Source organism: Columba livia, chromosome 24 (assembly GCF_036013475.1).
Source record: "Columba livia isolate bColLiv1 breed racing homer chromosome 24, bColLiv1.pat.W.v2, whole genome shotgun sequence".
Classification (NCBI taxonomy): Eukaryota; Metazoa; Chordata; class Aves; order Columbiformes; family Columbidae; genus Columba; species Columba livia.
Window position 1 is genome coordinate 3,496,596 of NC_088625.1, and position 23,282 is coordinate 3,519,877.

General features: G+C 46.2%; 1 protein-coding gene across 25 annotated transcripts in view; it reads right to left on the reverse strand.

Moving 5' to 3' along the window:
• The window catches only part of SNX19 (sorting nexin 19), a 112,670-nt gene that overhangs the window by 43,758 nt on the left and 45,630 nt on the right, over positions 1–23,282 (reverse strand). For 2 of the 25 annotated variants that reach the window (XM_065040469.1, XM_065040470.1), the window contains one exon: positions 22,249–22,605. The exons of 22 other annotated variants lie outside the window; for them this stretch is intronic. The gene's annotated coding sequence lies outside the window, so the exon portion shown is untranslated. Of the gene's footprint in view, positions 1–9,043; positions 13,111–22,248; positions 22,606–23,282 lie in introns of those variants that run through there. One more of the 25 variants, XM_065040461.1, reaches the window with a different exon arrangement.

A 23,282-nucleotide genomic window follows, 5' to 3' on the forward strand; every position in this document is an offset into this window, starting at 1 on the left:
GACACCGGGATCACACGCCTGATAATGAATTTTATCCCAAGACTCTCTGAGATCCAGAGATAGTATCAATATCAGGAAAAGGCCCTGTGCAAACACCAGGCCTTTTGCTTTGTGTTGACCAAGGATACGAAATAATCTGATATCAACGTAAGGCAAGCTGGCATCGCTGGATTTCATGGATAGGACTTGCAGAAAACAAAAGCCTTCTGCATCCCAGAAATTGCATTTTCAATTCCACATCTATCAAGACACAGAGACTGCTGATTTTGGTACAATAATCTCAATTATTCAAATATCAAGATCCGTAGCCACACAGCAGATAAAAGGACATGAAGATAGGGGTGAGGTCACAAGCAATGTGCTGGGAATGGCACCTCAACTCAGCACCCACCCCCTGCTCCGTGTGCCCAAAATACCACAGAAAACACAGAGGGAAACCAGTCCACAGGGAGAACTGCTTGGGATGGGGGTTTACAGGGAATTTCTGGGTGCTCTGTGCCCCAGGGGCTGCTGAACACCTTGGGATCTGCCACCCAGGCTGACCACCAGCTTATTTTGCAAGGGGAATATTTATGCACCTTTGGGACCATGTGCATACCAAATAATGATGTATCAGATGCAGAGACATCGACCCGCATCTGCCCCACTTCACCCACCTCCCCAGAGCCACCCAGCCCACTTGCCCGGGTTTATTTGCTCAGCAAAATGAGCCCTGCTCTGTCTGTCAATGGTGTTTTCTTTTTTCCTTGAGGGCTGATTTTCTGAGCATTCAAAACCACTCTCCCCCCTCTTTTTCCCCCTCTGTTTTCCCTCGAAGCAGCTCAGCCAGAGGTTGGGGGTAGGAGGGGAAACGCTGCCAGAAAAGCTCCTAACAACCCTCTTTGGAGACGGGGTTTATACACTCAGCTGTCCCTTGTAAACTAAGCCCTGGATGAGATTTTTTTTCCCCTCAAACCTTTCAAATCCCAGCCCCCCTTCCCTGCCCTCACCCATCCTGCTTTGCTCACGCTGCAAATATGCAGAAAAAAATAGTTTGGTACAAGAATGTCCTTTTGTGCTGCAGGAGAGAGGGGGCAAGAGGAAAAATAAAACAACTGGGGTTGCAAAGAGGTGGGGGGAACATCAATATTGCCTCAGCCAAAACCCTAGAGGCTTTTGCTGGACAGAAAAAGGTCCCTCTTCCAGACTCAGGTCCTTCAGACCACAACGTGGCCGAAAACACTGTTGGTCACCACCGCAGCAACGTCACCACCATGGGCTGTAAGTGGAAGTGACAGCACTGGTGGGTTCTGCTGGGATCGTTTTCTTGCAGCCTGTGCACTGGGGGGGTCAAATAACACCCGAGCATGGCCAAGGTCAAGGTCTACAAAAGGAGCAGTGCTTGGGGGGCAACACTCATCCTGAGATGGAGCAGGAAAGGGAATTTGGGGAAGAATGGGGAGATGTTGCTTCCCCCTGGAAGCAGGGATGCTTCGTTAGCGTTAATTGGCGGGGTCTCACTTATTTTAGCTACAGAGGAGATCTGTCCCACTTGTATCCCTCTCCAAGGCTCTTGGTGCACATGAAGACAAGTCAGTCACCATCCCCACAGGACTCGACGTGGCCCAAATCCCTTGGGGAAAACAAAAAAGAGAAACACTAGGCATTTTCTGGCTTGGAGCGGGATAAAGAAACAGCAGAATTTGCTCTGTTGTGGCCAGAGCGGATGTGTCAGCACAGCAAGTCTCCAGGGCGAAGGATTTCTGGCTCCGTCTGGGACAGACTCACGGCGCAGAGAAAGAGGGTCCCGGAAACATGTGTCCCTGCTGAGCAGATGTGTGCTGTCCGCACGCCTGGGGGAAGAAATTCCAGCTGACTCGGCTGAGCTGGGGAGCTGCTGTCACCTCCCAGCCCTGGGGACAAAAGCCCAGGGGACCACAGGGCTGTGCCGGGATGCTGGCAGCACCGACCATCACCCAGAGCATCCTTAGCACGACCCATGTCCCTCTGCCCCACCATGAGCTCAGGAAAAGCTCAGGACCAGGTGATGCTGTCCCAGGAGCCGTCACATCACGCCAAGGCCACTACCAAAGCAGGTGCGAGTCTCCACGCTGGGGTCACGCTGACATGCGGGTGATAGACGAGCTGAATTACTCCAGCTCCGCTGTTGCTCCAGCATGGCCTGGGCCCCGAGCCTGAGAGTTTCACTCCCTGAGTTAATGGAAATATTATACACATGGAGCTGGCCCCTGCCCAAAGACACTCCTGCCTCGCAGAGGGCTCTCTGCTCCGCAGATGGAGGCATCAGAGGGAAGAAGGAGCCACGAGCCATTTGAAAAGCAGCAGGACAAGGTGAGGAGCACTTTTCCATCCTCCTCAGTGCAGGTTGTGCCTGGAAAACAGGGCAGGAAAACAACCGGCCACATCCTGCATCCCAGGAAGGGTTTTCCCAACTCCCAGGGCTCACCCATCACTTCAGGTGTGAGGTGCAAAAGGAGCAGGACTCATCCCTTCCAAGCTGTCCTGTGCCAACCGAGGGAGGTAAATCCACTGAACATCCCACTAGTCCGAGCTTTATGTGGTACATGAGAGGTCAGAAAGAGATTTCTGCCATCAGAGCATCCCCGACAGCTCCGGGATGCCCTGTGGCTGTTGTTTAAACACGTGTGATGCACCAGCCATCCATCCCAGCTACGAAGGCCAAACCTGAGGAGGGTCTTGTTTTTATTAATATGTTTTACATCTCTTGCAACCTCCCTGCCAGCTGGACAGCCGCACTCTCCAGGCAATTATCCGCATCATCTAAAATGAAAGGGCTTCGTTTAATTAGGTTATTCAGATGACACATTCGATGGAAAAAGCCAAGCAGACTTAATAGGATATTTAACACTCACGTTAGTTCGCATGCACACGGAATATTGTCTGAAAGCCTCGGAAATGAACGGCAAAACCTCTGTTGGCTTTGGAGGCTGGGGACCAGATGTTGGCAAAGAAACTATCAGAGGGGTGACACAGGGAGCTGCCACCACATGGGAGGTGACCAAAGGGGAATCTTCACTTTGGTCAGAAGTCTGCGGTTTTCCTCCCATACAGAAATAGCGCCGCCACTGTTTTTTCCTCCTGCTTTTCTCTCCATTTCCTCTATGCGGAAAAGAAATCCGAAAGATGTTTTAAAGAGGGAAAGTTCCTTCCCCCCAGCGCGCCTGTTGTTGAAAAATCCGGTATTTGTACCAAAACAAACAGAGGTGTAGGTCCAATTCTTTCAGCTCCTTACTCCCAAATTTGAAACGCCTAAACCAAAGTGCAGATTTCGAGCTTATTTTAGAAGCGTGACAGAAAACACTCCCAATTTCATTGCCCTCTAGAAACGCAGGTGCAAAACGACGAAGACGTGCAGGGCATCCACAGATGGGAAGGTACAATCTCAGGCATCACATCAACAAGCAAAGCTTTAAAAAACAAAACAAAACCCACTTTGCACAGATAAGCCGCGTTTAACCTTTTTGGATGGTATTATATCCATCCTGCTGGAATACAGCTTGCCAAAACAGCTTCTTTCTGCATATGCAAATGTAATCAGTGCTAAAAGCCAATTCCTATGTGCCATCTTCAATATTTTCCCCACTAAAACACAGAACAGCAACTGCAACAGAGAAACAAAGAGTACAAACATAAAATTGCCCTCGAGAAACAGATAGGAAAGACACATCTGTAATGCTTAAATGGGAAATTCCTGGGAAATTTTCAGATTTCACTAACTGCACAAAGTGTTTTGAAACATCCTTTTTTTTTATATTAATCTTTTTCCCTAGTGGATACTGTTTCTAACCATTCCCAGGTTCTCATAGAGGATGAGAAATGAATCTGTCATCTTTTTCCTAGACACAACCTGAAGTTGTCACCATCGGGAAAGCAGCACCTAGAAGTTGTAGAACTGGACCAAGACCAGGCAGGGCATCCCCCGTGATGTGATGCTCCTGCATCCCCTCGGACCAGGGCATTGACCTCCACACTATGAGCAGCTCCTTTGCTTTTCCCTCGGCCCCTTCCAGCCCAGGAGGGCAGCCAAAAAGCATCAGCAAGTGAGTCACCGGCAATGGAAAGACTTGTGCCGCTAAGCCCAGCTCCTGGCCCTGCTTCTTGCAAGTGACACCATCATTCTGGCGCCTGGCCCTTGCTCTCTCTTTAATCTATAGATCTATAGCCCCCGTTGCTTTGCTCCGGAGGTCTCATAATGTCATATACACAGACAGACACTCCTTGGTTCCCTCCTCTCCCCAGCGTTGTAGGATAAAATCACCTATGGGGCAAAAGGAAGAAAAACAGAGGTGCCTCTTGAAGCTGCAGGAGCTGGTCTTAAATCTTGACGCTTTTTGGACATGAAAAGGTTTGTGGGGAAGAAGCGAGCTAAGGAAAGCACTAAAAGCTCGTCGGGAAGGTGATGCCAGCCTAGAGCTGTGGGACTGCCCTTTAAAATAGGGACAGAAAGCAGTTTGCTGGAGGCAGCCGAGAGCAAGTGAAATGGGAAATATTTCCCACTCGTCGTTAGCAAGTGATCTGTGCAGACACGTTTTCCTGCAGTTTATAACCCCTCCCCGTTGGGACAACTATTCCCAAACTCTGGTTGTGCTGGCTTTAGCTTCCAGAACTTGCTCTTCCTAGTCTATCTGGTCAAAGCTCAGCCTAATCTGTAAGGCTGAGGTTTAAGCAAGGGGAAAGCATTTCCAGCAGATTCGGGGGAGTTCAACGCGCCATTTTTAAACCCAGCAGAATCCCAGGAAAAAAATCTGCCTGTGGCATTTCAGGAGCTCTGTGGGGAGGAAAACAGCCCTGGAAAAAAGAAAAGGCTGAGAAATTTACTGAGCTTGGCTTGGTACACGGTTCTGCATCAGAGCCGGGTAAATGAAGATCTCAGGAAAAAGGTCGATTTGGCTCAAGCCAAACCAAACTTTTTCCAAAACTGAATAAAGAAACTGAAAGCCAGATACACGAATGGCCTCAGTCCCTCCCCTGCTGCTTCCAAAACTCCACTTCTTTTGGTGAATTAGCTTCTTGGACCTCCTACAAGGAAAGAGCCACTGCCCAATCCGAACAGAACACATTCAAACAAACACTCTCCTTATGTGTATTTGAATCTTTCATCATGTACTAAGTTTCTGGGTAGGACTTTTATTTGTATTTGTAAACTTTGAGATAAAGGCACTCAGAGTTTACTTCTTTGGAACAAAACACATCTAAATAACCAGGGAGCACAAATCCCATACAGACCTGTTTACCTATTCCCCATATTTCTCTTCCTTCACGTCCTCCAGCCCAAAACCAACGACAACGCATCAAATTAAGGAAATGAACACAACCAACCTTGTTAGCGTGAGGCTGGTCCAGCCACAAACACCAGAAATTACTGTGGGATTTGCAGCAACAAGAGATTTATCATTTTTAATGATACTGTATTCCCCCCGCAAATTAATTTAGGTCCTCACAAACCATTTGATTTCAAAATGGGTGAAGAAAACTGGCAGCAAGTTCCACCACAAAAATGGGGTTGCTGGGTTCAATGTAAGCCCATGTCCTCGAGTGTTAAATCACCGTTTCCTCCCATGGTACAAAACACACTGGCAGCCTAACGGGACGTGGTTTTGGGAGAGAAGAAACCCCAAATAATCACCAAATAGAGAAGAGATAAGGGAAAGTGTCTGTCTGTCTTTGGTCTGTAAAATGCAGACTCAGAGGAGACAATCTGGAGATGCACTAAGAAGAAAGCACATCAATGGTTCCCAGTTTTTCAGTCCAGTATCCCCTGAAAATGCAGATTTCACCAAAAGCATCCCAAGAATTGTACCCAGTTATAATTTCACCTGTCAGCCGCAAAACAGAGCACTTGTATTTATTGTCTTGACAAACACTTAGTGTAGGGAAAGCCTGACAACTGGCCCAAAATGCAGGATATGTGCGGACAAAAGCGTTTCTCACCAGGGCAAAGTGATTTCGACTATTTACACCTCACCCACGCTCCTATCAGGTTTTATTTAGGGGTAACCTATGGGGTGCAGGCAATGTGCAGCCACCCGGAGCAAAGGGAATGCCGAAGCTCCTCCTGCGATCGGCTCCTCCTCTGTTTAATAATAGAACAAGCAAAAAGAACACAGGAAAAAATAATAACTGCATTCCTTCAAAAAACTCCTCAAAGAGTTTCCTTGGGAATTATACGCACAGAAAATCATTTGTGTGGGCTCTCGTTTTATCAAAACCATCCCACTTCCTATGTCAATAAAGGGCCATTACCGGTTACATGATATTTCTGGCTTGTAACTTGATGTCTTGCCCATATTTCTTTGCGCTGGAATCAAAAATGTCTTGTCTGTAAAGCACAGGTCAAATAATCTGGGTTTCACAGTTGCTGGCAGCTCAGGGTTTGTCTTTTTTTCTTTCCCTTCACAGTTGCTCACTTTCTTAAACCAGTCAACATCTCTGCCCTCAGTTGTCTCTTCTCTCCAGCAAAATGAACCCCCTTTATAAAACCCCAACATTACACATCACTCACCCAGGACAAGTGTCCATTGAATGCAGCAGGAGCCCCATGCATGGAAACCCAGCCAGCCCTAAGAACTTGAAGGTATTTGGGGGATTGTCACCAAGGAATATAATCAGGGATGTAGCAGGTTCCAAGTGGTTTGCAAACACCTCCTATTGGGTCGAATCCAGGGTCTGATCCTTCCTGGATACACAAATTGAGAGCAATTTCCCCCAAACTGATGGTGTTACACTAGTGTGGGACCAAAGGAGAAGGGGATGTGATGCCCTGGCTGCATCCCTGGCTCTGGGATTAATCTTCGGACCCCTTCAGCTTTGCGATAACTTCATCTCCTGGATGGCAGCTCTGCAACAGCCGTCACGTTTTATTAATTGCACTATAACCACCTCCGCATTGATGTTTCTCTTTCCAGTGATTGCTTGGTCTCTAGGAGCTGCTGATATCACGTCCCTCCTCTCGGGCTATTTGATATCATAATATATCTGATTTTGCTCAGCGCCTTCCCTGCTGATTGCCGTCCCTCCCATCGCCTCTATAATTCTTTATCTCCGTGCATCAGCAGCACAGAAGCGTCCTCTGGCTTTCAACTCCAGCCAGAATTGTCCTTGTCCAGCTGGGTCTGCCATTAGTTTTATTTCAGTTTCACGTCCGTCTCGATGAGGGGGACAAGGCAGATGCTTTGCCTTGGGGCAGCAGGCAGGCTCCTCTCCTTACCTTAAGAAGAGAGAGTAGCTGGGATCCCAGCTTTGCTGCATCAGTCTGCAGTTTAAGGGAGAAATAAGGGCCCTTGGTTTGATTTCACAGCTCCCCAGGGCTCTTCCAACGCTACATTAAATGAAAACAGATGAGCTGAGTACACCAACATTTGTCTCTCTTGGGGACACTGTCTCCAAACCTCTTGGAAGTCAACGTCCTTGAAGGAGCATCCTATTCCCCGAGAGATGAGGTTATTCCTAAGGAACCTCTCCAGGCAAGCAAGAAAACAGAGGTGGAATTCTTGCACATGCAACTGAAACAAATCCTGGAGATGACTTTTGGCTGAGCTGCCCTAATAAATAAGGTCTAATTTCTGAGAGCATAACTCATGCTGGTGGGAGATAAGGAAGGAATGCAGGATCCCTCCAAGATCGGCCTAGGAGAGTTATCCTCTGAGATCAGAGCAGAAATCATCGAGGCAGCAGCCGAGGTCAGTCACCAAGAATAAATACAACCTCGGCGGCGCACACCCCGAATCAGCCGAGCGAGGCACCAGTGAAGCAGGACAGATGCCAAACTCTTGTCCCGGAGCAAGAATTTGGTGTTTGCAACACAAGCTCCATTTAAACAGCAAGCTGTTTATCTTGGTCACGATGCTGATGTACAATCTGTGCTCCCCCCATCACTCTGTTGTTCAGAAACCCTGGATAATGTGAATTAATCTTCTTGCCCTTCCCTTCATGCTCTGGTTGCCTAAATCTTCCCCTCCAACCTTCACCAGAAGGTTTTCACTACTACTTGTCTTAAATGATACCACAGTTGTGGCCTGCATGGCTAGTTTGTCTTATGGTATATATTTATAACAAGGTGATTTTCAAATATTTGGGCTAAAACATGTCCTGACTTTCTTGCTCCACACAAAGTATTTTTCTCAATTAAGATCCTAATAAGGGCTCGTTGACACAGGACGCTAATGAACGGTCATCTGAAATATTTGTTTGCTGCACCTGCTCTGTATTTATAATCACTCCAGTAGGAAAAATAAGAAAAATCAAGGCAATGGGACTGTGGAGAAAACAGGGTGGGAAAATCAGATGTCAGCTACACAGCACTGCATTTTTCTATGGGAATATTAACTAATACCTTCTATATTAAACCAAAGGCACATTGTTGGAATCCTAAGGGGCTAACACAGCTTCCTACCCAATCCTGCATCTCTCCAGTGCATCTCAGACATGTGCTCTAATAAACAGAAGAAAAACAACAACAAAAATCACAGCAATTCTTTAGCTCACATGGCTTAAAAACTATAAAAGAAAGCTTCCTTGACAGGGAGATATTTGGGGTTTGCTATGGCCTTTTACACACCCAAACCCATGCTGTTGTAAGACAGTTACCTAGCACATTGTCAAATTGGTGAAGACAAGCGATTCTGCCATGGTGGACACTGTGAATTCTGTTTCTGGAATAGGGATGCACATATTGATTCAAGTCACAGCACCTACGAGGCTAACAAACTGAGTTTCAGCATTGGTTTCCCTGTTTACTAGCAACCACGTACCCTCTGCTCAACACACAGTGATTGCTATTGGTTCCATAATGATACATCTCAGTACAATTTCCAATTTCAGAGCAGTTGGGTCTTCTGGGGAGCTCAGCTCCCACAGTGACTCTGTCCAGACCTCACCAGGCAGCAGCCAGCACATCCCAAATGACAGGAAAACCACCTGCATCTTGTACTGAGACAGACGAGTCTCTCAATAAGACAAAATAAGAACAATAACTCCATGCCGGAAGGGAAGGAGGACTTTTTGGGGTACACATCAAGCATACCTTGGGCTGAATGAACTGTCTTCCCAGTTTCAAATCCACCTTCTTAATTCCAGGGGGACCGTGCCAATGCGACTGAGGACACAACTCGGGCCGTTACCTGGACTCCAATGCCTCCAAAGTCACTTTTTCCAAAGCCCGTTTTCCCCATTCACCACCCTGCCATAAAAAAACCTCCAAACCTGCAAACACCCAACATTAACAACCTGCTGGGAACGCACTGGGATTTACAGCAGCAAACACCGGCCAATGTGACAGAGACATCACCAAATAACTATGCAAAGAGCTCTATTTTTAAACCTTCGCCTTGGCTACCAATTAACTCCTTTTCACCGGGGACGAGGCGCAGAGATTCCTTTAAGTTTGCAGAACGCAACAGCCTCAATTCCTGCCTTTTAACCTTTATGATTTGTTTGCATCTCCAGGAGGGAGAACTGCACCCCCAGGACTCGGTTTGGAGACCCGGCTGTGTTAGTTTTGGACGGGCCCCGAGCCGTTTCATACTTTGCACTGGCACAAATTTGTTATGCCAGCTGCTTAATAACAACACACCTGTACGCAAGCTGGGGCTGGGGGCTGCAGAGGAACCAGGCGGCTGTCTTAATTATCGTGGGGTGACACGGTGATGTCGGCATGACCTCATGGTTTACTTTAGCCGGATGATCTGACGCGATGAAGAGCACGTGTTTTCTCAGCTGTCCATGGGCTCACCAAGAGACTGGGCTGACCTGGGGGCTGAACCTCTGGTCTGGAGGTGGGCACCTGTACGGAGGCAATTCACCCATCCCTAATGAAGTTCTATCTCTTCCCTGTTGATGTACCATCAATTTTCCTCTTAGAAAGATTTATTGGAAGTGGTTTTGGGTTTGGTTTGGCTTTCCGAACTGATGAAAAGACTCTAATTCTCTCTTTTGGAAATCTGTGCCTTGCTACGGCCGCCTACAACAGGCCAGGAAGCTACAAACCCAATGGCATCCACATAAAGACTGGGAAAACATCTCTGCGGCGAGCTGAAGGCTTGTGCAGGAAAATATGAGACACATTGACGTAATAATTATAACTCACACTTGCACAGAACCTTTCAGCAGGGGATTAAAAAGCACTTTGCAAACATTATCGACCACAACTCTTCTATGAGGTAGGTACGACTCCCCTCTTCTCTGCAGGAGAAGCCAAGGCAGAGAGAGGTGTTTTTCCAGCCCATATTTTCAGAAAGCTGCCTGCACGTTTGGAGGCTCAAAAATGAAATCACAGGAGGCTCGACCTCCCCCCTGGATTCAGTGCCTGCGCTTCATAGAAGTGGCAGCTCAGGTTGTGATGATGAACCAGCTCAGAGACGTTTTGAGATGGCAACGAAGCGGGGGTTATTGCACCAAAAAGCAGTGGTCGCTTTTACAAATAAGAACCTTTAAAATTAATGCTAGAGTCCTGGAGTTGTAATTACTAAAGCTCGGGTATAAACGCATTATTACAGCATCGTTATTGTGCTAGCTAGGAGAAAAACTTCTCAAAAGGTCCAATAGGGCTATTTGCAGACTGCTCATGGAAACCATGAATGGCCATGGGAAGTCTGACATCTGGATGTGTCACAAGCAAGAGGAAAGGTGGCCAAGAGCTGGCTGCAAGGGTTAATCCACCAGCCCTGCTCCTAATACAAACACATACAGACCTCAATTATACTACCCACGTTTTAAGAGGGCTGTAAAATGTATATTGCATTGGCGAGATGGTCAAAAGCACCCCTGGGACTTGTGCTCTGAACTCCTTAAAGAGGTTTGGCTTGATTTCATTTTTTATTTTTAGCTTGGTTTGCGGTTTTGGTTTGTTGTTTTGGTTTGTTTTTACACTTCTCCAATACATCTGCAACATTGCGAGGTATGTGCATAAGAACTCCTATCTGTAAGTCCTCTGCCTATATAAATAGATCACACTGGACCAGAGATATCATTTTTAAAATAGCCCGGTATCTATCATCTACCGCCCACCGAGTGCCAGCACAGCATGTGCTGCCCCAAATCCCCAAAGCCGAGCTTAAATCTAAGTGTGGGCTCCCAATTCACCCGGTGCTTTTCAAACTTTGCTCTAGACCACTCCGGCCTCCGAGTTTTCCCCCAATTTCAGCACAAGCACTCCTCAGGCATGCAAAGTAGCCTGAAAACGCGGCCGCGTTCAGAAAAGTAACTGCATAAAAATGACACCTCGTTACCGCAAACATCTGCCCCGCGTGTTTCTGGTGAGTCAGATCTGCTCCGTTTACAGAGCAGAAACACAAACACATGGTTTTGCTCCTCGGACCGAGCCGGTGCCAGCGCAAGGCGGGAAAAGCCCACGAGGGTCCTCGCTGCGTTGTCATCACAAACCAGCCGGGTCCACGGTCCACATGGTAACAAAACAGCCTCTTTCCCCACACAACAGCCCTCGCTCTAACAAAGGCTCTTATTTCTTTGACAGGGAGGGGGACAGAGGCACTTGGGGTCCAAAAGGATTTTCTGAAGATTATGCAAGAGCTTTTTGTAATATTCAAATGGCCACATCTGCAGCAATAGGGGTTGCAAAACACCAGGTACATGTAACCATCCCTTCGTTAATTTGCAACCTCAAGGCAGCGCTGCTCTAGGCTTAAGAGTGTGTAATTGCATTAGGCAAAGCATGAAAAATACACAATGAGATCTGCTGATTAGCTTGGGGAGCAGCTATTAGTATTGGCATCTACTGAGTGGGGAAACTGAGGCACACTGATGAGCATAGGCTTACAAGTTCAGAGCTCAGTGCATAGAAGTGTTAAGTCATGTTAAAGTACAGAATTAAACATGTACACAGGTTTTTCTGCTTGAGCAGAACATTTGACCTTTTCTATTGAGGTGAAATAGAAATGCAAGGAGTTTTATAATCCAAGCTGCCTGACTAAACCATGTTTTCCTGCACTGTGACACCATCAAACAAGTTCTGACGCTTTCCCAAACTGTTAATCTGTTAATAGAACATTAAAAAATCCCCCCCAATCCCCCCAAACACTCCAGTGCAAGTCCAGCCTTCCAGCCGCAATCACAGCTTCACCAAAGGGCCAGTCAGAGCCAGGAAAAAGCAAATTTCAAGCTGAAAAGGACTCTAGTTGAAACCTCAGAGGTTCTTCAGACCTGCACTTCATCACACAGGTCTCATTTTGACCCTTCCTGATTTTGTACCCTCCCTGCTCTGGCTGTGGAGGGTGGTAACACAGCCTCTGAGCTTTGATGGTGTCCAGAGCCCATGCAAAATCACCATTTGGCATCTACGTACAGGCGATTCCAGCCAAAAATGGCACATGGGGCACAAGCTCTGATGGGGAAAAGCTGTTTCACAATGAAATGCTATTGCAGGACAACTGGTGGGTTTTGCCAGGAAGAGTTTCCTTTTTTTTTTTATTCCTTCAACAAAACTAAAGCAGAAAAAAATGTGTGATTTTTATTGTTGGTGAAAGGTGCTGGATTTGGACTCACAAAGGAAGCACGGGATGGTGAAATGAGCTGGGGAGAGCTGATTTCCCTATCTGATCAAGTTCTGCAGCATCCTGAATTTCTTCACTTCCACATCACAGGGACAAAAACCTCAATTACCTCTGTTTTGTTAAGGATTTTACATTAGCTTTGGCACCAAAGTTATCAGCTTCTGACTGTAAATCACAATATCCAACTTAAGAATTGTGAAAATAAAAGAATAAGGAAGGCAACTTCTGCTTATAAGAAGTAAAAGAAAGACATTTCTGCACAGATAGTGCTGGTGAGGACTTAAAGATGTGGTAAAGAACCCAACTCCCCTTTAGCATCACTGACTTCAGCCTCAGAATCTGCAAGAGCAGCTTCAGGCGACAGCTCTAAAATCATAGTACACACAGATTTTAACCTGCTCATCCATTAATGGGGCAAAAGAGCATAAAAGCAAATTCTGTTCTATGGGAAAGAACACAAGAAATGCTCTGCTGGGCTTCCAACACAAGCTCTGCAAGTCAGGGAAGTGTCTCCATCGCAGGTTCTCCGACACCCATTGTGCGGGTCAACACGTGAGCACAGAGCGAGCGCTGGGATCTGCAGCTGCAAAGCAAACACACAAAGCTGGAGTTGCTTTACACCATCAAACAATGTTCTCTCCATCGTTTGTCTTGGCCGGTGAAGAACTTGCACTCTCGACTGATTTTGTTTAGGGGAGCAGCAGTGAGTTCCAGGCCAGGCGGATGGGAACCATCCTTGCTGAGCACGCAAGCGCTGCTAAAAACTCTTCTTCGGAGTCCCCCCGAACTGCTGAACCTTCCCAGGGCACAGCAGGTTCCACCAGAGCTCCAGCATCACCCAACAATCCCGTGCTGCAAAGAATAGGGCTGGGAAAGAGTTTAGGTGGTGCCAGGATCCCATAGTTCCAAAGAACTCAGAAACCACAACATAACTTCTCCAGTCATGTAGAAAAACAATCATTTTGGAAGAGCCTCCTGTGAGTACATATACTCATTTACACTCTGTTGTTATTATTATACATGTTATTCTCCATTGGTGATGAAATCCATATGTCTGCTTGTCCCCTCGTTCTTTCTACATTACTATCTGAGGCTTTGATTTATTTCCTGGCCTTCTAAATTGATTATTCAGAGCCATATAGGAGGGAAAACATGATACTAGAGACAAAGTCATAAGCAAAAACAAAGGGAAAGAGAAAAAAGCCCCAGTGCCAAGTAACACACATTTGTAGTGACAGAGGTGGGGGAAAAACATCGAGCCGGTCTCTGAAATGCAACAGACAGGGATTTATTGCAAAAATGACGGTAAACTAAACTTACTGGGCAAGGGTTAAGAAACTACAGACCCGATCTTATTAACACTAAAGCACATACTTAACTTGATTTTGACATCAAAGGCCACTCACGTGAGTGAAGTTATTGAGCATGTGTTTGCAGGGCAGGAGGGGTTAGCGTCACAGTCATAAAAGCCTGAAAAGGCTGGGATAGAGAGCGCAAATAAGCAAGGATTAAAAATAACCAAAATAGAGAAAGCTGGCAAGGAAGTCTTGGCAGCTAAAATAATAATAGTAAAAACCCCACATAAATTAAAACATTGCTAACATTGTATATGCAAGGGATCCTCAATCCATTTGTTTGCCAGACTGAGCAATGAGACGGCCTTGCCGTTGGGACTTTTGTTCTTTATCATCCCTCTTCCTGCACGTCTAATATTGGAGCCTTGTACATGAGAAAACAGCTTTATTTGCTTAAAACTTCTCACCCAAAGACGACGGCCTGCAGAGCAGGAGCAGCACTCATGGTTCAATCTTCCCAGTACGACCTTCTCTTCCTTGACGTTTTGTTTCTGTCTGATGACAGTATGTAGATGGAGCGAAAGCTAAAGAAAATAGCTAAAGATGACTTATCTACATGGCAAAAACCAAGCTGACCACCGATTTTGCTGATTTTGCATTGCTGGTAGAGCACCGGCAAGTTCTCATTGTAGATGAGGACCACACATCAGCCCAGTAACATCAGCCTCACTGTAATAATAACTGTACTGATGTAACTGAGCAAGCTGAGAACGTCCCTGCAGGTACAACAACAGCCACCTTACCCTTTGAGAGACAGATTCTCCTCTTAGGGAAAACCTCAGAAAAAGGGTACGTTGCAGAAAGTGTATTAGGGTTCTAAAAAAATGCACTTTCAAATGGTGGATTCCTGCCTCTCTCCATCCACCGCTGCCCTTGTCCAGCTCCTGCCAGCTCAGAATAAGAGTAACGCTTCAAAACGCCGAGCGTGAGCTGGAAAAAGAGACAGCAACAAAGTGAGGAAAAACCCACTTACCCACATCTTGCAAGTTTCCTGTGGGAAAATGAGCATTTCTTTTGTGGAAGGCTGTCAAAAAAGGGATTTTTCCCATAACTTACTTTCTTTCAGGGGAAATGCTGGACTTGCAGCCAGCTCTATTCTAAAGCTCTTCGGTTTCCAGTATTAGGCTGGGAATATAATAAAAATAAGCTTCTTTGGAAGAGTGCTGGTATTTCCAGCTCCTAACAGAGCTGATTTTAGGACCAGCATGAAGAGTGATTAGTTTTTAGAAAACTGTCAATAGAGCAGCACAGATGAAAAATGTCACGAGGTGCTTTGGAGGACAATTTAGCTCCCGTTCCTTTCTCCAAGCTGCTTCCTCTACTGTATTTCTCAGCCGTGCAGAGACAAGTTATTATGCTCAAAGAGATGAGAAAGCTTGTGTAGGTGTCTGTCTGCTGTATAACGTCAGCTTAAAGCATGGTCTATCCAAATTGGGCCAAGGAGCTTGATCCATTTGCTTCTTCAGCCACCTATTCCTCCTCATTGCTGCCTTTGCTTGGCTATAAACACCTACCCCAAAACACTCAGCAGCCAGATGTCCAAAAAGACAATCCCAACATACAAGGCTCCCACCAAAGACAAGCAGCACACCGGAATAGGGGTTAAGAGATCCCCGTTTCTTATATTTTAAGGAAAGTCACATCACTGTTCTAGGAATTTAATAGAGGAACTTGTTTAGAGGTTCTTTCCCACATTGATTCACTGAAAAAAGATAACGAAAAATAAGTGGAAGAAAGCAAAGCTGGCCACAAAAAGAAATTAGGGTTTGTTCAAGGCAAAACCTTGCATTCCACAATAGCTGAGATGACAATTCCATAGCTACACACTCCAAGGCACGTTTGCTAGCGCGGTCCATCTCCGACAGCCCGTATCTAGTGACTAGATCAGCACAAACTACATGCAACAAGGAACGTGGTGCATTTTTATCCCCTGCTTCTTCCAGAAACCATTAACTTCCTTCCTCTGCTCTTGAACCGTCTGAGTTTTCAGCATTTGGTACCATATCCCATAGCCAGAATTGGCAGGGAGATTAAAGAAGTCTGCAGCTCTTGTCTTCACAAAGCATTGCAAAGGGATCGTGTCATGGCTAATCCCTCCCCCACCACCTATCACTTATTATTACAAGAAAACTAAATTGCCTTGGAACCAGGAAAAGTCCTTGTTTTTCATCTTAAGATTGTCTCCACTTACAATCTACGGTGTAACGTTAAACCTCTCTCCGGTAACTTTAACCTCGCTGGGCGTCTGATCTCACCAGTCAAGAACCATCCCACCCGAACCACGGAAACGCCAGCAGACAGAAATCCAGGATCCGTGGGACACGGAGACTACCTTGTGCTCTGATAAGACACAGCAGAAGGAAGAAAGAGCCTCTGGGGACTTTGCAGGAGTCGGTGAAGCCTCACAGCTGGATGAGAGCGAGCACAAGGCTCGGTAGAAGAGATATTGCAAAAGAATACATCCCTTTGCCTCAGAGATACCATCTGGGCCAATAACCAGTAACCCGAGAGGGGCTGTGGTTGCTGGACTATGGTAGATAACACCCTGTACTGTCACCAAGGCCCAGACCCACCCTTCTCCAGTCACTTTCCCGGAAGTCTAACCTTTTTCTGAGCATTATTTTAATTGCAGCACTTGCCATTGCCCTGCAGGCATTTTGTTGCAGTACACTTTGGTACCCACACCGGTGAGGGCATCCTCTCTGCTCCTTAATTAGCCACAGTCATTTGCAGACATCCTTAATGCCCTGTAGCATCCCCAGGCTTCTTCTCCCAAGTAGCAAGTGCTAGGACAAGAGGAAACGGCCTCAAGATGTGCCGGGGGAGGTTTAGATTGGATATTAGGAAAAAAACTCTTAATGGAAAGGGTTGTCAGGCATTGGAACAGGTTGCCCAGGTCAGTGGTGGAGTCACCAGCCCTGGAGGGGTTTAAAAGGCATTTAGATGATGTTCTTAGGGACATGGTTTAGTGCTAGAGTTCGGTTTGGTTATAGCTGGACTCTATGTTCCTGAGGGTCTCTTCCAACTGGAATGATTCTATGATTCTCTAGCTACTATGGGTATAAAGCAGATGGTACTAGCAGCGTTCAAGTTCAACACTTCCCAAAGGAAGAATCGTGATTAGATACAAGTTTGGGATAAAGAGTGAAGATATTCCCCTCCCCGACCCCACTTCAACGCAGACACCAGAGGACCCAACAACTGGGAACACCGGTAATTTTGCCTGTTTCATGGCTTCTTGCCACAAATAAAAAGCAATCATGCTTCAGGGGCTGCGCTCTCCTCTTCCCATCGTCGAGCTGCCTCTGCACATTCCCAAACAAAGCATTACGCTATGTGAAAAGCAGGCGCGAGCCCTGCAAAGCCCATCCCGCTGGCTATGGCAGGAAATATCTCCCATCATCTTGGCTAATCCTCCACCGATACAATGAGAAACGACGTCCAATGGCCGCCAAAAGATTATTAAGAACAAAAAAAAAATATACTGCACCGCCCATTGCGACGGAGCCAAAGGCAATAAAAGGGGGAATACAAAGTGCAGGCAATGGCTGGAAGGAGGAGGGGGGGTGAGGAGGAGCAGCAAAGAGCAGGCGATGCCTTCAGCAAAGCCCTTGTGTTGGATACAGGTGGTTCAAGGACAGAACAGCTCAACCCCAGCTCCCCAGGAGGCCACATCATCCTTTTCGCTGGAAATGCAGGAAAACAGGCTTATATTCCTGAGATCTTGACAAATAGATGGGAGAGGGCAAGAAGACCAGTGCACTGATGTTAAAACGGGAGCAGACTCGAGCATGCTGAGCTGCCTGATACAAGCCCGGTAAGCAGAAAGGCCTCTCTGGCCACATGAGCTCAGGTAACACCACATTCCACAGCTTGTCCTTGCATTTTCTGTACACCCAACAGCTTTTTCCCCCATAGGTTTGGCTATAAAGAAAGGACACAGGGCATGGCTTGAGTCTACGGTACATCCCAAGACGTGTCTCCAGCTAACACAGAGCTTCTAGCAACAGGAGAGACCTCCAGCAGGGTCCTGCCACAGAAACACCATTTCCCCCCTTTTTCTCAGCACATTCAACCCATACCATTACCTTTAGCTGCAAAGATGCAACTAGAAGAGCCATTTGCAAGTACTTTGCTACCTGCATTCAGCAAGGTGATGCTGCTCATGTATTTCAGCACCAGGATATTAAGAGCTCAGGCTAGCCGGGCTGATGATGCTCAGCATTACACCACCAGCTGCTTTTGGGGGCATAGCATTTGGATGCTCAGGGCAAAATTCTTGCAATGTCTCCCTCCTCCTCTTCCTGGTGATCCAGAAAGCCTGTGAAATTAAACACAGCATTTGGACAGACGGCACCGAGGGAAACTTGGCGTCTGCTTCAATACCAGCCTCCAAAAAGCATCTCCCAGTTTGAATAACTTGTTTTTAAAGGCAGCATGCCTCCAGATCTTTGTTTGTTTTCTAACAAGTGCATTTAGGGCTAACAGGTTTAACTCTTGCAGAAGCAGCGTAGAGAAGCCCCCTTCCTTTTGCTCCCTCTTGGGGAAAATCTTCCACTTGTAGCGTTTTCACAGAGTTCACACAGGCAGTCTCATCACAGGCAATCTTACTTTGGGGAATTTACCAGGAAAAAGTTATTCCAAAGAACTTCAGACTTGATTTTTTTTTTTTCCATGTGACAAGGAAAATAAACATCTAAGTTTATGCTTTAATTAACATCTGCACTGAAAAGCAGTGTTTTGAAGTTTCATGTTTTATCTTGGTAAAACACACATATATTGTAAAGCTCACGCTGACCATTCACATCTTCCATTTGACCTTCTCAACATACCCAAACCCTCCTCCCACCCCAAACCCTCCCCAGCACCCACTGCTGTGCCATCCCCACACCACAGACACTCATTGTGGGACAATGCCAAGAAACGCCGGATCACAAGGCTGCTAAGATCTAAGTGACAGAGCATAGCAAAACCCCTTTTTTTCCCCACCTACAGCTTGCAGACACCCTTGCACACCTAATACTGCATTAGCTCTTCTGTATCTATGCTGGTTGACACTTCTGTCCCTTCAGCTGGCAATTCCTCCACCGCCACGGAGCAGAGTTGGGCTGCTGAGCTGAGCTCTGCAGTGATTTGTGGTGACAGAGCAGTGCCTTTGCCAGCCCCCAACAGCTGAAGCCAGACTTAATCCCCCGTATAGACAAAGGCCTGGGAAACAAACATCAACGCTTTTAATTTGTTGTTTGCTTACATTTTTGATAATGAACACTGAGATCTTGGCACCCTGCAGTGCACAAGCTCTCCTCGGTGAGGTTTTCATTGCTGTCTCTCATTTCCATGCAGCGATATTCACTGATCCCCTCGCTTCAGGGAAACATTGCTTTCCTGTGCTTTAGAGCACGCTGCACAACACCACCAAGCACTCCTGTTCCTCCAAAACATTCGGAAACACCTATGGATAAGTTGGGACTCAGATGCAGCACAAGATAGCATTGAGATATCAAGACTGATGGAGTTGTCATAAACCCCCCACACCAGCCCTAAAGTAACACTGAGATCTCAACTGACTCCCCAGGCAACTTTAACCCGTTCAGATTTGAAGGCAAACAAGCCCACGACATTCAGTTTCGCAGTCAGATGCTTGCAGAAGAATTTGGGGAGACCCAGGGAGCAACTGGCTTGGAGCACCATGAACACCTGGGTCTCATTTTCAGCAAGGCTGAGCTCCCACTGCTTCTGCTGAGAGATCCACATTTACTGAAAATTAGGCTGTTTCATTGCAGTTCAGCAAAATACATTAAAATGTGATAAAGTCTGCGACCAGGCCCCCCCGGTGGCACCACAATTATGCTAATAATGATAATAAAAAGAAGGATGTTCCCTCCCAGAAAGTTTTTAGTCTGAAGACAGCGCCAGACAAGACCGGAGCGAAGAATTATCATTATCACTGGTTGCTGTGACTCAGAGGGGCTTACCCAGAAGTCACACACAGAGGACAACAGTGCTGGGAAGGAGCTTAGGATCCTAATTCCCACATGCCATGGTCAGCAGCCCTTCTCCCTCCACCTTCCCCACCAGTGGGACCATCCAGGTTTGGAGCCTAAAACTCTAATAGAGAGGAAAAAGTCCTGCTGCTACCCAAGTTATTATAAAATCCTCCAGTTTAATAAGTACCTTAGACACTGACATCAAAATCTGATTTATGACAACTCCCATCACCAGCATCTTAATTTTTGCACACAGGATGCTGCAAATTGTTCACTAACACATCATTAAAATCCTATGGGAAACATTAAAGTGATTACACAACAACTGAAACACCCAACACCTTCCAGGAAATCTTAAAAGGTGTTTTCCTTAAACATACTCAACAAATCCTTTGCAACAGAGAATGATCTATTCCAGTGTTTGGGTATTCTATTCCCACTGTGGACCCATGGCCAAATTTTCCACATGAGTAATACTGAGTAGGTGGCACGGAAGGAAGGCACATCCTCACTTCTCATCAGGCTCAAGATCTGCTCCAAACTGGCATCCTTGAAGTTATGTGCTCTCCAACAAGGTGCTGAGCAGACTGTGTGCTGGTCCTCATGCTTTGGGTGCTACTGGGTGACTCCACTGCTTGGGATGGGTCTGAATTCAAACCCTACATAACTCCATCCTCACCCAAAAACTGCTGTTACTGTTAAGCAGGATCATTTTCTCCTGGCGGTCTTAAAAAGAGGGTGGTTTCCAGCTGTGGTTGCTCCTATTAAACTGTCAGAGTGGTTCCAGGGCTCGCAGCAGTGAAACTGAGTTTGTTACATGGGGATGGCTTCTATTCAAAAGCCTGATGACTGGACTCCTCGTGCAGAAGCTTCACCAGCTCAAAGCTCCCAGAGTCAATGGAGAAAGGTAAGGTGCCACCAGTGTCACCTTCGATATTCTCCATTGGTCCAGAAGGTGCTTTCAAGTCTAGAGAGAGCCCAAGATGCACATATTCCTGACTTCAACACCTAAAAGTGTGTTTACATGTGGCACACAAAGATAACCCCCCCACCACTGGCAGCTCCTCCAAGTGAGAGTTGACAGCACACTAACACATAAGGCTTGCAAGAGCCCTGCTTATCCATCCCAGCACAATACTTGTTTTATTTGCAATACAAAACCACAAGTGACCCAAGTCCAAGTCCACTCCAAACCCTCCCAGGCAGAGCTGTTTGCTGGCCGGTCTTTCTTCCTCCTCTATTTATGCACCTGGTAATTTACGTGCAAACCTCGTCCATGACAAATTATATCCAGGCCTTGTTCCCCACCCAGAAGGGAGGGTGTTTCTCTCCTCAAATGCTAATCTCATCCTGGGGCAGGCTTGCAGCACCTCCCTGACTGGCAGCACTGACACACGTATTCCCTCTTCCATCATCCAGAACCTTGGGGATTATGAAACACTTTGGGTTTGAGTGATATTTTTTTTTTGTTTAGGTTTTTTTTCAGGCCTGGCAAAGTCTCACTTAATAAAGCTTGCTGTTTTGGCAGCGAACCATTAACAACTGTTCCGTGTCTGGTTTTCTCCTGCTTACATCTACCTTTTCGCAGCAGCCTCCAGCCCATGTTTCCCAAGGTACAGAAAGGTCCACGACGTAGTGCCAACAGCCTTCAAGTTGAAGATATAGGAGTTTACTCTTCCCTGTCCTCATATCTGGTTACCCACCAGGAAAAGCAATTAAATCACCTGGTTGAGAATAAATCACCATTATATAGGCATTATTGCTTGACATTTACTTGTTTTCTTCTATGTGACAGCAAGTACTTCAATAAGTATCAGGCAAACAACTACATAACTCGAGTGTTTGATTTCAAAAGAGTTTCTGGAGGCATCATGAATAACACAGGTCACAGGGGTAGAGTTTCAGTGCATTGATCCTGCCACACGTTGAGTTGAAATCTGCTCTGTGACCACGTTGATGTGAAATGGGCATTATGTTGTACTTGCCCCAGATTTCTAACTCTGGATCTAACAAAGGGGTTAAACCTTGAGGCAGCAGGTATTCAATTAATGTGCAATCAGAAAAGCCAACAGAAGCATGCACAGAAGCTCTGGGTGTTGTTCTTTATTCCCAAAGCCAAGCAGCTCACCTGTTGCTTTATAAAGCTGGTTCTCTCTGCAGGAACATGCAAGTGATTGGCACACAAGCAACTTTTCATTATGGGAACTTAGAATCCACCTCTGCTTATTACCGAGCAGTTATCGAGCTCCCATTCTGCACAGAGTTGCTTTTCACCTACCAAGACTGGCAAAAATGATCTCCCACATAGGACAGAGTAATCTACTTCAAGAGTTTCAGAAAATAACTGTGATAAAGCATAAGAAGCAGTAACAGAAGTGATCCAGCTGATATTTCTTTATTATGCTCTTCTAAAACAATGTTTGTCCTTGAAACAACCACCTAACACTAAGCACAGAGTCACCCTTCTCACCAGTTTGGCCGCACAGACAGCATTGCACACCAGTTAATATCCTACTTCCCATCTCATGCAAGAATCACTGAAGTTTTCCATGACTAAAGACCTAAACACCCACATCTCAGAGGCTTCCTGAGCCTGGAAATTAAATGCATCCTCCCACTATGCACCATTCTTCACTGCAGATCAGCTTTCTTGTCCCTCTTGCTTTTCCCCTCTGCTCCTGGCTGGATGCTCTGGGATACACACAGTGGCTCAACTCGTGGTGATGATTTCCCTGCCTGGAAACAAGGAAAATTTCTGCATCATTCTCTTTGAGACAGATACATTGAGTAACTCAAAAGGAACAAACCTCCCTAACAACAGCATTGACCCAAAGCAATAAGTACAACCACAATTAGCCAAGCAGGAAAAGAGGCGTATCCACAGCTCCAAGGTATTGTAACTGTGTGAGCAACCATCCTGTATTTGACAGAAAGCCACAGGAATTATTTGTATCATGCAATGATGAAATAGCTTCTAATCCAACAGTAACTAAGGAGGATGTTAAGCCACAGCTAGTAAATGAGGTATTTTGAAATCGGCAAGCCCAGAGAACTTGTATTAGAGATTTAAGAGGGACCTGGTCAAAGAGTGCTGGGGATCATTAATGTTGACTTTTAATAAGGCTTTGGAACAGCGAGGGCTGGAAGAAAGATTATGTTGTGCCAGAGTTTTAAGAGGATAGAAACAGGATGACCCACGGAATTATCCACCTGTGACCCTGACTCCTGCCCCAGGTGAAATAATGGAACAGCTGTAAAAGAACTTCATTAATAAAGCATTAAAGGAGGGTAACAGCAAATGCCAACAGCTTGGGTTTATAGGAAGCAGATTTGTCACTAAGTTGAGAAATTTTTTTGGAGTTGAATATGTTCCTTAAACTTGCAGGCTGGATGTAAAATGAGTACAAAGTTCA